The 14,592-nt window shown below is 40.8% G+C and overlaps 1 protein-coding gene across 5 annotated transcripts in view; it reads left to right on the top strand.

The window, feature by feature from the left end:
• Positions 1-1,239: 1,239 nt before the first annotated feature.
• NLGN1 (neuroligin 1) overlaps positions 1,240-14,592 on the top strand; it is a 407,139-nt gene continuing 393,786 nt past the window's right edge. For all 5 annotated transcript variants that reach the window (XM_076341355.1, XM_076341354.1, XM_076341352.1 and 2 more), the window contains exon 1: positions 1,240-1,752. The gene's annotated coding sequence lies outside the window, so the exon portion shown is untranslated. The remainder of the gene's footprint in view (positions 1,753-14,592) is intronic.

Below are 14,592 nucleotides of genomic sequence, written 5' to 3'. Positions count from 1 at the left end.
GTTTTCCCTCACTAGACTAACTGTAAGCTGGCAGGGGCTCACAAGAGAGACTTGTTACGGTGGTGTAAACTGGGGCTTGCTCTAGTAACCCGGTAATCTACTGACACAAGTTGTTCCCATGGAACCTTTTCTTTTTTTTTCTTAATTAAAAAAAAAATCATAGAATAACTTCCCTAGAAAAGCCTTGGAAAACAAGACTGAACAATTCTGTTTTAGCTTTTGTTACGGCTTCAGTGTGTACCTTGCTACCTATCCAGCCCTTGGTGCCCCTGTCTACGTCTCTGTGTACCGTATATTGATGTTTGCCTAATGAAATGCTGCTCTGGAAGATTTATGGGTGTACATTAATAGAATAATTAAAGTCTTTGAAAGTCTCAGATGAAATGTGTAGCAGGTCAGGGAAAAAGAGGGTGTGGAAGTGAGAGATGGGAGGTGATGAGTCGGTGCCAAGGTCTGCACCTCCGGCCTGTTGCGCTGACCTGACACATTGCGGGGTGATGCCTGTGTGGGTATCGGAAATGCGCCCAGCGAGCCAGGGCCGGCAGCCCTGCTGGGAAGAGGTGCCTGCGGAGCGTTTGTACCCGTGGACTCTCTCTGGGCTTTCACCCACGGAGAGAGCAGCCTCTCGACCTTTCCTTACCCGGGCTACTCGCAACTGGGCTGCCCTAGGAAATTTGGGGGGTTTGGGCGGGGGAGGAAGATGCGAAGGGAGGGAGAGATGGGAGGCAGAAGCAGAGAGCCCACCCCCAGCGTGGGGAACAGACTGCACCCGGATCCGGCTTTGTGCGTGGGGGGGCGGGGGGAGGAAGGGAGAGGAGGAAACCCCCCCAAACCTTAAAGCTCCGGGGGGCGGGGGGAGACCGGGGGAAACTTTCCGCGGCAGCGGGTTGGGGCTGCGGCTGCTCCAGCATCCCCGGCTCGGCTGAGCGTCACATCTGACGTGCGGGCCGGGAGGGCGGGCAGGCCCGGGCACACGCCGCCACGCACACCACACGCACAGGCGGCCGCACGCGCCGGGGATCCCCGCGGGGACCGCCGAGCCCGAGCCTGGCCGAGCCCGAGCCTGGCCGAGCCCACGGGGGTGCGCCCCGGCACGGCGCCGGCTGCGCGTGTGCGTGTGCGAGTGAGTGTGCACGGGTGGGGTGGGGGGGAGGGGTGTGCGTGCGTGTGTCCGCGCGTGCGGGTGCGCTGCCGTGCGCGCAGGTAGCGGCGGCCGCGGGAGGGAGAGCGGCTCACCCGCAGCGGCGGCGCGGGAGGCGGTTGCTCACTTTGCTGACGGATGGATGGCTGGGAAAGATCCCGCCATCCCATGTGTGCTCCCTTCATACGTCTTTCCTCCGTGCTTTTCTTCTTTTTTTTTTTTTTCCTCCTTCAAAATCTCCCTGGGAATTTTGTATTTTGCGGGTTTTTTTTTTTTCCTCTCTCTCTGCTTCCTGCTGAGGATACGTTTTGCTTGCCAAGTTTGTAGTGACACCTCTCAGATTCCCCCACTCCCTGCTTTTTGGATCTACTACGGTGCCCGTTTGTATATAGACATACCGGTTGTTTTTTTTTTTTCCTCTTTTTCAAGAAAATTGGAATTCTTTGGGAAGCTAATGGATACTGAGGAGGACGATCCTAAAAATCTCCTTTTGAATCTGTAAAAGAGGTGTACGAAGAAATTCTTAAATTCAGCCATCAATTTAGCTTCATATTAAGCACCTCGAAATATTTATGATTGCAGAGCAGGTGCAAGCGAGGATTAGTAATAAGGTAAGGGAGCTATTTCCATCTTTGAGGCAGCAGCATTTGCTCAGGGTTATCAGCAGCTTCTCTTTTTTTCGTAGAATCTGGGCTGATTTATTTGCATTTTCGGTGCTGTTCTCCCGTCCTTCCGAGTCTTTTCTAATACGCCTGCTTGCTTTTCATCACTAAAATATACATTCCTTCTCCCTGCCTGCTCTGTATTTGGGAGTTTCTTTGCTGTGCACATGTTTTGGCTGTTATTCGGTAACTGTTTAAAACCACCCATCCTCTGTTTAAAATGATTTCTTAGCTTGCACTTTCTCCACCCAGCAGGATTCCTGAAAAGCCCCATAGAAAACTGCAACACAAAAGCTTTTTTATTTGCATTTAAAAAGGAGAGAGAAGTAGTTAAAATTCCCCCGGGGGAAAACTGGGCAGAGGTTGGGGGGCGGTAGCAATCAGGTTCTCCCTCTAAAAGCAAATTAATTCTCCCCCGCCGCCGGCGGTTCCCCGGGGCTGAGGCTGATTTCTGGCCGTAGCGAGGCGCACCGAGGTCCAGCCCCAGCCTGCGGCACCGGGGCCTCCCCCGCGGCCGCCCGGCCCTGCCCCGCCGGGGTCCCCCCCGCGCCGCCCCCGCGGGGCGCGGCGGTGGGCGCGCTGCTGTCGCCGGCTCTGCGGGGGGGGCGAGCCTCGGCCTCCGCCCCTCCCTCCCAAAGTTTCTGCTTCCCCCCGCCCCCGGGGTCCTTTCGCGGGGTGGGGGAAGGTGGGCCGAGCTCCGGCGGCCCCCGCACGGCGCCCGCTGGGGGGGCTGGGGGAGCACCTGCGCTGAATTTCAAACGCTTCTGGGGGCTGTGGCATGCGAGGGGTGGGGGGAGTAATTCCTTCTGGGTGGCTGGAGAGAAGGGAAGGAGGAAAAGGATACCCTTGTTTCCTTCTGGGATGTTGCAGGCTCTTGCTCTCCATCAGCATGCTTTACTAATTTTTGTTTTATCAGCTCCATTTAGTGATATAAATGGCACGAGCAAGGATATCAATTACCAGCTAACTGCGGCGATAGTCCATGTTTTATGGGATTTAATGATTTCTCTTGTTTTGAAAAAGCTCTTGTGACGCTAACAATAAAGAACTCCATAAATCATCTAAATGAATTGTGTTCCAGTAAAGGCAATTTTTCATCTTTTGCTGCATATCTCCTCGTCCCGATAATTAATTGCACTAACAGTTGTGAACATGTTTGTGGTAAGAAAGGTGCCATTACTAAAAAGTGGCTTTCTTGATATGGGTCCCATGTTTACTGAACTCCTCCTTAGCTCTGGACGACCACCGTCCTCTCAAAACAGAGGGAGAGATCAGATTATTGTGAAGTGAGCATAGTGCGTGAACGTACCTGTTCGGTGAAGTGACACATTCCCCGGCACTGGAAAGAGCGAAAGCCCGTTTAACCGGCTGCTTCAGTGACTTAGGCTGAAAGCAGGAGGTAATCACCGCTTAGGCCTCCTGATTACATATTTTGATTAAAAGCAAACGTCTGTGGTTTTTTGGTTTTTTTTGGTAATCTTTGTGATTCTATCATTAGCTTTTTTAAATCCACTTAAAAATAAGCAGGAGCTGTGGAGTTCAATCCTTCAGCAGACTATAGCAGTGTCCCTGCAGTGCTGTGAGGAAAGCTCCTTTTTCATGTTATCCTTTTCTGTTGCTTTATTTCCACCTCCTTCTGTATTCATGATTGTATTTTTTGATCCATTATTTACAGTCAGGATGTACTGAAAAGGCTGGAATAAAATATTGCTGTTCTTCTTACGGAGGGAAACGTGCTATGAGGAAAGGAATCAAGTTTGACTGTTTTAAGAGAATTGTTAAGCCACAGGGTTCACATTTACTTGAGTTTTCTTTCCACTGCCTTTGACAATCTTTAACATGATCTGCAACTGGTGATGTAACATACATCTATGTGCATGTATATCATCTGCATAGCTCACTGCGTTCAGCTGGAGCTCCATTTAATGCTGCCGACAAATCATTCGCTGTGCAAAAACATTAATCAGCAATTGAACAGGTGCAGGTTCAGTTCACCATACAATTACTTGGGCCGGCGGTTGCCGAACATAATACAATTATATAGATAGGCTGAGTCCTTCAAAAATTTGTTACCATGTATCTTTTTTTTTTGGAAAATAGCCACATGCAAAATCTGGTAAGACTGCATTCCTTGTGGCCACTGAGTAGGTGTTTGAGTAAGGTTAATGGAATGCAAATCTAAGAAGTTATTTCATGAAATGTATGTAGATTTTAGTGCTTTCTCCGAGACCCTCTGGAGTGTTTTATTAGCATGAAATATCTCAGAGATGCTGAGTTCAATCCTACTGTCCTTATTCAAGCAAAAATTTCCATAAACTTCATGAATCTACATGTAAAGATGTTTTCAATGAGAATTTCTGACTGTGCAGTCAGACAATTTAGGTGGTAACTTTGATGCCAATATTATTTATTTAGAGTTAATTTGTCAGTGTTAGAAAGTTTACTATTTATCTCCGTAAACTGGAAGGGGTCAAGAGTATTTCCTGTTGTGTCATCAGTACAGCCACTGTCATTCCCTCTTTGCCAAAGAACAGTTACTCAATGAGGACAGACTTGGATTTGAGCTTTTAAAATTTCTTTCCTCTGAACATCAAGAACATTTAGAAAACTGAATTGGTGACTCACTAGAAGGGTTGTTTATATCCCTTTTTACTATTCATTATGTTTTACATTGTGTGTGCATTTGAGCATAATCTAATTCTTGAATTGACAGGTCATTGCTTGAATAAATTCTTTGTTTATTTATTTATTTTCCTACTTGAACATGGTTGTCCCCATACGCTACAATAATGATAATTCGTCAAGCGACAGTGAGTTGCAAGCAAATGCTCAAGTTCATGGGTCAACACAGTGATTCATGACTGGATAGAGAATATTGCTGATCGAGGTGTATGGCAAATTAAATCTCCAACCGTAATTTCTGGTAGAGGTACAATACATTTCCTATTTAGTAGTTCTTGTTAAATTAGCTTTGTGAGGTTGGTTTTTTTTTTTTTTTCAGATGGCAAACAGTATTACAGGGCACTCGTATTTTAATCCACAGGATGGGAGTCTATAATTTTGCAATGGAAAACCAGAGATACAGTCTTCCAGACACCAAAGAAATTAATTTATTGTACCCAAGTCCATACAGTTACCAATACTACTGTTTGATACCATTTCAACTTCTACTTGAAATCTCATAGTGCTTTTCAGTAGTGAGCAGCTATCAATATCTTAATTTTTACTGATGGGAGAAGTACCTGAAGCGGGTGACTGGTGTGAGATTGTACAGCGATTCAGTAGCAAGTGTAGATAGCGGACCTGTGGCTTTTGTTGCTCAGTTCCAGGCTGTAGCCACTAGATGGGTATGAAACTTCTGCAAGAGTTGCAAGTGTTTTTGAGGAAGAAAGAAAGTGAATACTTAAAGAAACAAAATGTTTGATACCCGGCAGAAATAAGCTTAACTGAAAGAAACAGAAGTGTGGATAACAACCTTTACCCACTTTTCATAGCAGCTTATACAAATTCCATAAATGGTACAGGATGTCAAACGTACTGCTCACTTAATGGCTAGGAAGATGCTGGGGCCATCAGTCTGGTCTCAGCAGGACACCTTCAGCTGATAAGTCCTCCACTATATGGAGCAGTAGGACCTGCCCAACGTCAGACCCCTTCAAGCCAGGTATCCTGCTGGCTGTGAAATCCATGCTGCGATGTGCACCTCCATCTCCCCTCAGGGTGCAAGAACAGGAGGTTCAGAGCACCCGAGTGCAATATGTGGCCAAGTTCTGTTATTTTTACACTCTTACAATCTCATCACAGTCAGCAGGATGAGCTCAATAAAGTACGCTGAAGTTGTGACCATTTAAAAAGGTATTCATATTTGTTCAGAAATGACACAACTAATGAAAGCTGCTTTCCCTAAGATTTCTGTCTTGTAGAGTGGAACTTTTCCGCAGTTGAAACATCGATGAGAGCTCTTTCTCTCATTCATGTTTCTTGTGCCTGGCAATGTATTGCAGTTTTTCTTTTTTCTGTTGAGGTTGAGAGAAGTTTTCAGAGTCTTGCAGTTTCTCATGTCTGTTTTCTCACTTATTTTCAACAAATTTGCCTGTTCCAAAGATCGGTTGGGCTGAAATCACCAACTGATTAAAAAATTGGCGTAAGTGCACACAAAGTATGGTTGTGTAGATCTCACTGCTTCAGAAAAGTAGACTAAAAGTGCAGCCTTGTATAGGTCATGTATTTCCTCATGTAACAAGCTGGTAAACTAGGTGTCTCACTCATTTCGCAGCTTTTCAGTGCACAGGGTAAGAACTTACTACTGCTGACAGCTAGTGAGATTTCTCCTTGGCCCCATGTATTGGTGGTCCAAGCTTTAAGTCTGAACATTTGTCTGCGGAGGTCCACGGGGCAGAGAGGAGTAATTGCCAGATGACTGCTGGTATCCAAATGGTTAAGGCTGTGGTTTTGTCATAAATAGGATTAAGATTTCACAAGAGACCAGTTTTAGTTATGGAAATGACCATATTGTTGTGATACCAGATGTTAGGTTGATTTCTGCAGCTTTCTAGGAAATGGCAATACCTGTGCGTGAGTATTGTGTGCTGGAGAACGTTTTGCAAAGCCAGAAAAAAAATTAAATGATTTGAAGCCTTTTTTGTTTTTAAGTATGCATCTACCTCAAGGCACATTTCCAAAATGAAATTTTGTAGTAGTTTTATCAATGTGAAGACTTTGGAACAAATCCCACCAGGCCCTTTCTTCCCCAGCAGAGAAAAAAGCACTGGGCTTCAGGAGAGGGACTGTGTTTTGGGGGGAAGTTTTCAGACACCTTTTCTCTGTGGAGGAAGAGGCCGGACAAGCCACCTGCACAGTAGGAAAAGGAGCATTGAAAAGATGAGGGGACTGAAACTAGGAAGAATGAAGCTAGAAAAAAAACCTATATCAGAAAAGATATATTGAATTTAATGATGATAAATTGCTACTAATTGAGCAAGATATAATGCCTCATTATGTGTAAACCTGCGTTGCAAACATAAGTAGCCATGTTCAGTCCTGAAATGCCACCGTGAAAATGCAGTCCGAAGTCCACCTGATTCTGTCCATTTTAGTGGAGTTGCACTACTTTACAACAGGGCTAAAGCAGTGGAGAACCGTGATTTTACTTTTTAGTTGTCTTTATTATTGTTAATAAGCTGAGAACACAGGACTTCGTAATGTGACTTTATATTACGCAAGAAAAAAGTAGAAGGAATTGATTAGCTATATTATTAATCAGCTTACTAACTTCATATACTGTGAGAGGACTAACTTCATATACTATATCGAGGGGAGAAACGCTGGGAAAGAAAGCATTTCTATTTGTGCATTTCAGTAAAATAATATAAAACCAACTATAAGATGTTTTCCAGAGCCTTAGTAACAGAACTGCAATTAGCATAAAATTTCCAAGGACTCAGATAAATAAATACCAGATGCGCTTATTTTTTTATTTAGGATTTGATCCATTTCCTATTGAGGGGAACTTTATTATTCAGAGGAAGGAAAAGGGGGAGGGTGTATTGTTCCTCTGAAGTGGATGGGAGACTTTCCATCCCAGTTGCCAGAAAACAGCACAGGGGCGTTTTGAATTTCGAAATAAAAATCTGAAGTAGAAATTTTGTTAATGTTTATATAGGTACTTGCCAACACTCAATATGGTGAAAGTTCATTTTAAGGAAGTAGGAACATACTTATGGGTATTTATTTTTGACTCCTGCCTTTTCTTTTGTTCAACAATTATTCAGAATTGGCTTGTTTGTTATTTTCAATAAAGCATTACCTCCAGCTGAGATATATTTAACTTTATCTTTATTCAAAAAATCCCCAAACTCCTGAACTTGGAAAAATTGGGACTGGCTCCGACTAAGCATGTTTGTTGGACAATTAAAATATAAAGCAGATGAAGTTTTGCTGAAAGACGTAGCCAGGTAGCAATTTATATTGCAGTAAAATGAAAATTAGATGTTACTAAGTTATAGACGAGCTGAGTGCTGAGGCTTTATTGTTTGTATTCCTTGGGCAACCAGAAGGTTCAGCCAAAATCATCACCTGCTTGTGCGAGACACTGCACAAATAAATAATAAATACATTTTTTGTCCCAAGAAATTTAGCCTTCGTTCTACTATGAGTTCTTATTGCATGATTTACCACAGTTGCACTGAGTTCGTGTGTTCACAACATGTGAAAGTACCGTAAATTGTGGAAGAACTGGAATACAATGTGACAGTAGAGTGGTCAGAAAAATAAATTCAATGTGCTCAGTGAAATAAACATTTGGAGGCACTTTTTAAAACAAGATCATCAATCCGTTTGAGAACTTTTCTTGTCTTTGGTAGACTCAGTTAAAAAATATGCACGCATATATAGAAACATACACATGCACTGTGCCATATGATAGTACAAATACACAAAAGAAATTATGTGTGGTCTGATTCAAACCAGTGTAAATACCTAGAGATTGCAGCAATGTTATTGGAGTTAATATGTACAAAAAATATATATGCAGCTAGTATATATGAAGAAATAGCATTTCTTTTAATCGGACAGTGACTTAGTCAACTTTCATGTCTTTGATGAATTAATGAAAGATGCATAGTTAACACTACTTTTTCCCTGCTATTTCATTTGCTTGTTTTTAAAAAATTCCAAATATAAAAATGTAGATTGACTTTTAGCCTATGTTTGGCACGTTTTAGCCTATGTAGGGGCATATACCATTTGGCAAGTGAAGTTCTAAGCCAAGGTTGAACAAAATGGAACTGTAAACATCACTTTAAAGTCACCATTAAAGAAAAGGAGGTTTTCTGTTGTTTCGGAACATTTGCTGCAACTAACATTTAAGAACAGAGCAATTTTTAGAAGATGCAAACCCTAATGATTTCATTGCTCTTCATTCACATCGACCGTTTTGTACTCTTGCAACTCTGATGTTTTTGCAGATTGTTGCTGAGGTCAAAGTTGACCCTTAACTTTTTCTATTTTAGTAAGTTTGCTGGAGTTAGGAGCAAGATCACTACCTAAACATGAAACTTGTAGCATTTGCAATCTTAATGATGGAGAATACCTTAAAAGGGTGCCACAGCTTTCCTTTTTGACTGTTTAGCAACATTTTGCATTGCCTTCGGTCTTGTCCCCATTGACAAAACAGAGAGAGAGAGAGAGTAACTTTTTTTTTTTTCTTTGTCTTTTTTTTTTTCCTTTACCTTACCTAGTTCATAAGAAGTGTGCAGTGGCTCATTGCCATTGACTGGGGTACAAAGAGAGAGGAGAACCAATGTGATTGATAATTTGGTCTTTGCTTTTCCCATACTCTCTCTTCACCCAGCTGCTGGGGCTGTGATGCAGCAATTACGCTGTGCCAGATTTTTCCAGCATACCCATGTCTAAGGTCTTAGCTGCCGCATGTCCACAAGAAAGAAACACTGGCGGCACTTTCAATCTCATGCCTTTGCTTGGCACTTACATTAGAATATATTCCAGTACTCAATCATCTATTTTGTTTTCCCATCCATAAATTGAATAACTATCCTGAGATGCTGTGAGGATTAATGAATGTTTGGAAAGCTCACTGCAGATGGAAAAAATACAGTGCTGCCTCTTCAGATCATTATGTATGACACTGCATAGTTCAAAAGTTATGAGAATTGTATAAAGGCTCTGGCAGATGAAGCAAGAAAATATTAAACCTCCTATTAATGGGGGAGCCATAGGTCTTTCTTTCTCTGCCATCCATTTTTGGTTCAGAGATCAGCAGTGCAATGAATGATCCCGTTCTTGTGAGCCTTCTCTTCGTAACGGCCTTTGAAAATGAGGAGAGTTTGACACAGGGAAATCTTTTTGGACCATGACGGATGCTGTTCAGCTTTTGTGAAATGGCAGTACTTAATTCTTTTCAAGTATGTTTCTTCCAAAATAACAAAGCATCACTATGTATATGGGCCTGGCCATTCATAAAATGATTAAGTGTTTCTTAAAAAAAAAATTTAAAAACGCTTAATATAAACTCAGATGGTATTTGTGAAAGAAATCATCATTTGTGATGAGAAGTTAGAGTCCAGTTATATTTATAATACTTTATAACAAAGTACTTAAAATTTCATTTTCTCTTTGGATATAAATATATTTCCCTGAGAATTATAACTTCCTAGGTAGAAATTTGTATGCAACATTTTTGCACATCTTAAAAATAGTTTTGAATAATTAGGAAAATGTAATGAAAATTGTGACAGACCTTTAACTATCATAGAACTATGATGAAAACACCTGTGATGCCAACTCCTGCACCTCTTCTTTTACTCTAATATTTTATATGGGGTCAGGTAACCTGTCAGAAATTCAGAGAAGTAGTAACTATGGTACTGCAGTGGCTTAGTTTCAGAAAACAGAGAGTGAAACTTCTAGTAGAACAAAAAAATATGTACACACCAAGAATATGTAATCTTAACCAAAAAGTTGTGCCTGGTGTTAGTGAAGCAAGCTACTTGACGTTTGAGCTGCCATTTTGCAATCCAACATTAATTCAGAAAATATTTGATATTTAAAAAATGCAAGCTGATTCTTAAGCAAAGCAGTGGGAAATGTGTAAATGCTAGCAACAAGTCCCATCTTATCTTTGGTTATCTGTGAATAAGATACCATGTGATGATACCATATAGAGTAGTGTGGTGCTTTCAGAGCTCTCTCTCTAAAGACAATTTCACTGCTTAACTAAATCGTAAGTATGAAAATAAATTATTATGCTGAGTTTCCATAATCGGGTCCTAAACTGAAATACAGAGAGCAGGATCCGTAAAACCTAAAGAGCCGCATTAGTGTCAGCACCAGAGGGAGCCGCTTGCCCAACTCCTGGCCGTGTAACAGCTCGAAGGCTGGAAAGAACCAACAAAAGGGGACAAAATGGCAGAAAAAAAAATATGGTAACCTGTTGAACACTGTCCACGCATGAAAAATAATATTTGAAAGCTGAAGCTATGTTTGGTGTGTTGATCTGTTGGCCAAATCTGTACATTGAATACTCTTAATTTATTATATTCAAATTATAATCTACCCATTTTTTCTAGGTTGTTGTCATAAAAATATTTTTCAGCTTACAAAGAAGGTATTATAAAAATAAATTATGATCTTCGATTACAACTGTAACTTTGGATCCTCTATTTGCTTCACTGGTGTAAATACCTGTTATATTTACATATTGGACCCTTACATTTGTATTCTTAGTTGGTACAGTGTGATACCTGGTAGGAATACAGATAAGGCTAATTATTCTTTCCCTCGAGTACCCCCCCCCTTTTCTTTTTCCTCCTAGTAATCCCATATTTTATATGGCATTAATGTACATTCTCTTAGATTCCTGAGAACTGAAATGTGTGCGATACAATGATTCTGAACTTCATCTGTAAAGTATAATTATTTAAGTATTTGTGTGCCAGTGAAGTTCATAGGTTGCAAAGTGAAATCAGGGCTGAGCTGTGCAGGATGCTGTATTTACCCATAGTAAAAAACCCAAAGAATAACACCCCCCCCAAACCACCTCCCGGGCACTGGTGTAAAGCATTTGTAATCTATATGCTAGGACAGACAGAAGAGGAGAAAAAGGAAATATTGCCCTTTGAACAAAAGATGACTTAAACATTTGCTTAACTGCTTCTGCAAGTTGTCCAGGGTCACAGAAGTAGCTTCTGGCAGAGTGAGGAATTGAACCTGAGTCTCTGAAGTCCTGCTCCAGCACCTTGATCTTAAGATATTCCTTCTTCTCTTAGCCTTACCACCATAAAAAGTGATCTCTGTACACTGAAGATAATACTTTTATAACTAGATTTGTGTATTCTACTACTACTGTAGTAAAATTCACTTATTTACAGTCATGCACACACAGACACACACAAATCCTTTCCTTAGGGGCTTTGCTGATAAGGCAGTATAATAGTACTAAAATCAATTCATGTGGAGCTTCAAAGTTATTAAGCTGTAGCAATTTAAGTGTATTCAATCTGTCTGCTTAAGAGATTTCCAAGGCAGGTACCTACCCACAGAGGTGTATGTAGAGAGTGTGTGTATGCATACACATGCATACACACATTTCTAGAATATATATACACACATGTATATTCAATTAGTTATTTCAAAGTCAAACTTAGAAATTGAGTTTAGCTGAGACTTTGTTGTAAGTGAAGCAGCTGAGAAATTTCGGTATTCATAGAGTGATCTGGCTTTCTTTTACTTGATAAGAGAGATCAGAAAAGCCCAATTTATTTGCTGCTAGGGCCTGAGTGAATGGACATGCTTCCCAATTTCACATTTGGACTAAATCTACTAATAAAATTCTTCCACAGTTCAATATTTTACAAGTTGCCAGATTTAAATGGCAAGGTAAGTTAGTTTTCAAGTTCCTTCTTTGAGAAGATACAGAACAAAAGTTTGTTTCAACAATGCATTTTCCCTTTATTACATCCTGAAATTTCTCCCTTATTAAATGATTTGCAAATATGTGTAACTGGTAATTCAATTTGTTAGACTTACAAATCGGGTATAGGGCAGTATAACGGTTTTAGCTTGAAATGCTGCAGCTCAGCGCTAGATCTCTCTCCACGCTTCCTGGCTGAAACAGGTGGGCAGAGGGTCAGGGGATGCGGATGAAAAGAGGTATTTAGGTCTCAATGACATCTAAATTTTGAACTCAGGTACTGAAGTCCTTAAGTGAACTCACATAGAAGAACTTGGCCGGAGCAAGAAACTGACCTTAGGCACCAGTTAAATCACCCGACTGGTTCCCTTTCTTTCCAAGATCTCCCAGAAAGTTGTTTGTGTGTCAATACAACTTTCCTTGTTCGTGGAAAATGTAGCAGCCTTAAGATCGGTAAGGGAGGAACCGCAGATTTCGTTACCTTTTCAGTCTTTTATCGAATTTCAAGAACTGAAGTTTTCCCACTTTGAAACAAAAGAAAGATTTAGTCTTTGACACTTTGTAAAAAAGAAAGTGAATCATAACCTTAAAGCTGCAAATTTTGCCGTTAGGTCTTTCCAACATATTCTTTCACTCTGCAAGTTCAGATCCTAAAAGGTTGTCAGAAGTGGACCAAACAACCTGAAACAGTTGAGAGACACTCAACACTGTGTGTTTTTAATGTGATTGATGTCACGTTTCTAGTCTTTGATTCAGTTTTTACTTTCTTTTTGTTTCAAAGACCAAACACAAATAAACAATTCATTATGATTTAGGTGGTCGCCTGAAGGACATCTAGTTCCTATAAAAAGTCTTCGGTTTTGTGTCAGGTCAAGTACAGTGTTCTTAAAGCACCATTTGAAACTGTCATATACATTGCATTTTCTCAAAGGCTTTTGCAAATATGTTTTCTAAGTAAGGCTATTTATCCAAGAATCTTCTCTCAGCCAAGCATTCAGAAAACAGTAGCGGTTGTTTGCATCTTGAAGGAAATTATTTATTACTAAGACAAAATGAGTCTGCACTAACTCGTTTCTTTGTGCAGGGTGATGTATTAAAACCTGGAGGATTATGAAAAAATCAAGGTGGAATAACTGGGCAACAGAATGGTACTTGGAATCCAATCTGCATAATTGTAAATTGATGCACATTGGTGGAAATACTCTATACTGTGACAAAGTCTGGTTTGTGGGTTGTCTGGGGGAAAGTCTCTAAAGATGTTATGATTTGTTCCTTAGCGGTTCACCCACAGGACTAGGAATCATCCTTTAGAGCTACAACCAAAACTAGGCAGTGTGATTTAGCTCAAGTGAGGCTCAGCCCAAAGTCCGTTGAAATCCGTGGAAAATTTCCCGTTGATGTCAGCGGTCTTTGGATCACTTTTCAGTAGCTTTGGCAATGTTACGTTCTCCATTAAATAATGACATGCTAATGAAAAATTCTGCATCCCTGTCTGTAGTGTTTCTGTAAAGAAACTTTTTCCTTGTTTCCCTTCAAAAAGATCTCAAGGAAAATTATATGCTCAGTTATTCATCTAGATCTTTACTGAACCTTCTTACCAACAATGAAATCGTGAAGCTCAAACATGCTGTTGTCAAAGGGCAAAGTGCACATAAAATGGTTAGGCTTTGTAATCACATCCTATGATATGAATCAATACAGGTGACCATGTGATAGCTAAAGCTTTTAGATTAAACAAAAGAAACATTCTGGAATTTGCCACATACAGAGGTCATCAAATCAAACTTTCAGGCTAGATTTTTTTTTTTTAAAGGCTGGATGATTTTATGGCCATTAATAATATTTGTAGCTCCAGTATGCAAACCAAGATAAGAATAATCAAATCTCATGCTTCAGGGCATAAGCTAATCACCTGCTGGGTTTGGCATAATTGGTTTAGTGCATTATACTGGGAAAGGAGGTTCACTTTCTCTGAAAATTTGAGTCTTAGCCATCCTCAGTGAAAGCATTTAAAAGGCCAGAGTTTCCTGATCCCTTTTGACAGCTCTTTTGTCCATACAATGATGAGTAACTAGGGCCAGTGAACATTAATGTTAAAACCTTATTTTTGGATTTCCTGATTTAAAGCTGTTAGTATGAGCTACTGCATTTTATGTGGCGGAGACTACACATATGTATTTAAGGGTTCCTTGCTGGTTTTGCTGTTTTTTCAAAAGTGGAAAAGATGCCAAATGATGTAAGAAACAGACTTTGTGATAAATTGCTGAATAGTGTGCACACACACAGACACAGACACAGACACATTAATTCATGTGTTAAATTACAAAATAATCAATTTATCTATCTGTCCTGGTATCCAG

Source organism: Aptenodytes patagonicus, chromosome 6, assembly GCF_965638725.1.
Source record: "Aptenodytes patagonicus chromosome 6, bAptPat1.pri.cur, whole genome shotgun sequence".
Lineage (NCBI taxonomy): Eukaryota > Metazoa > Chordata > Aves > Sphenisciformes > Spheniscidae > Aptenodytes > Aptenodytes patagonicus.
The sequence above is the reverse complement of the archived record's forward strand: the minus strand, read 5'-3'. Positions and strand labels throughout refer to the sequence as shown.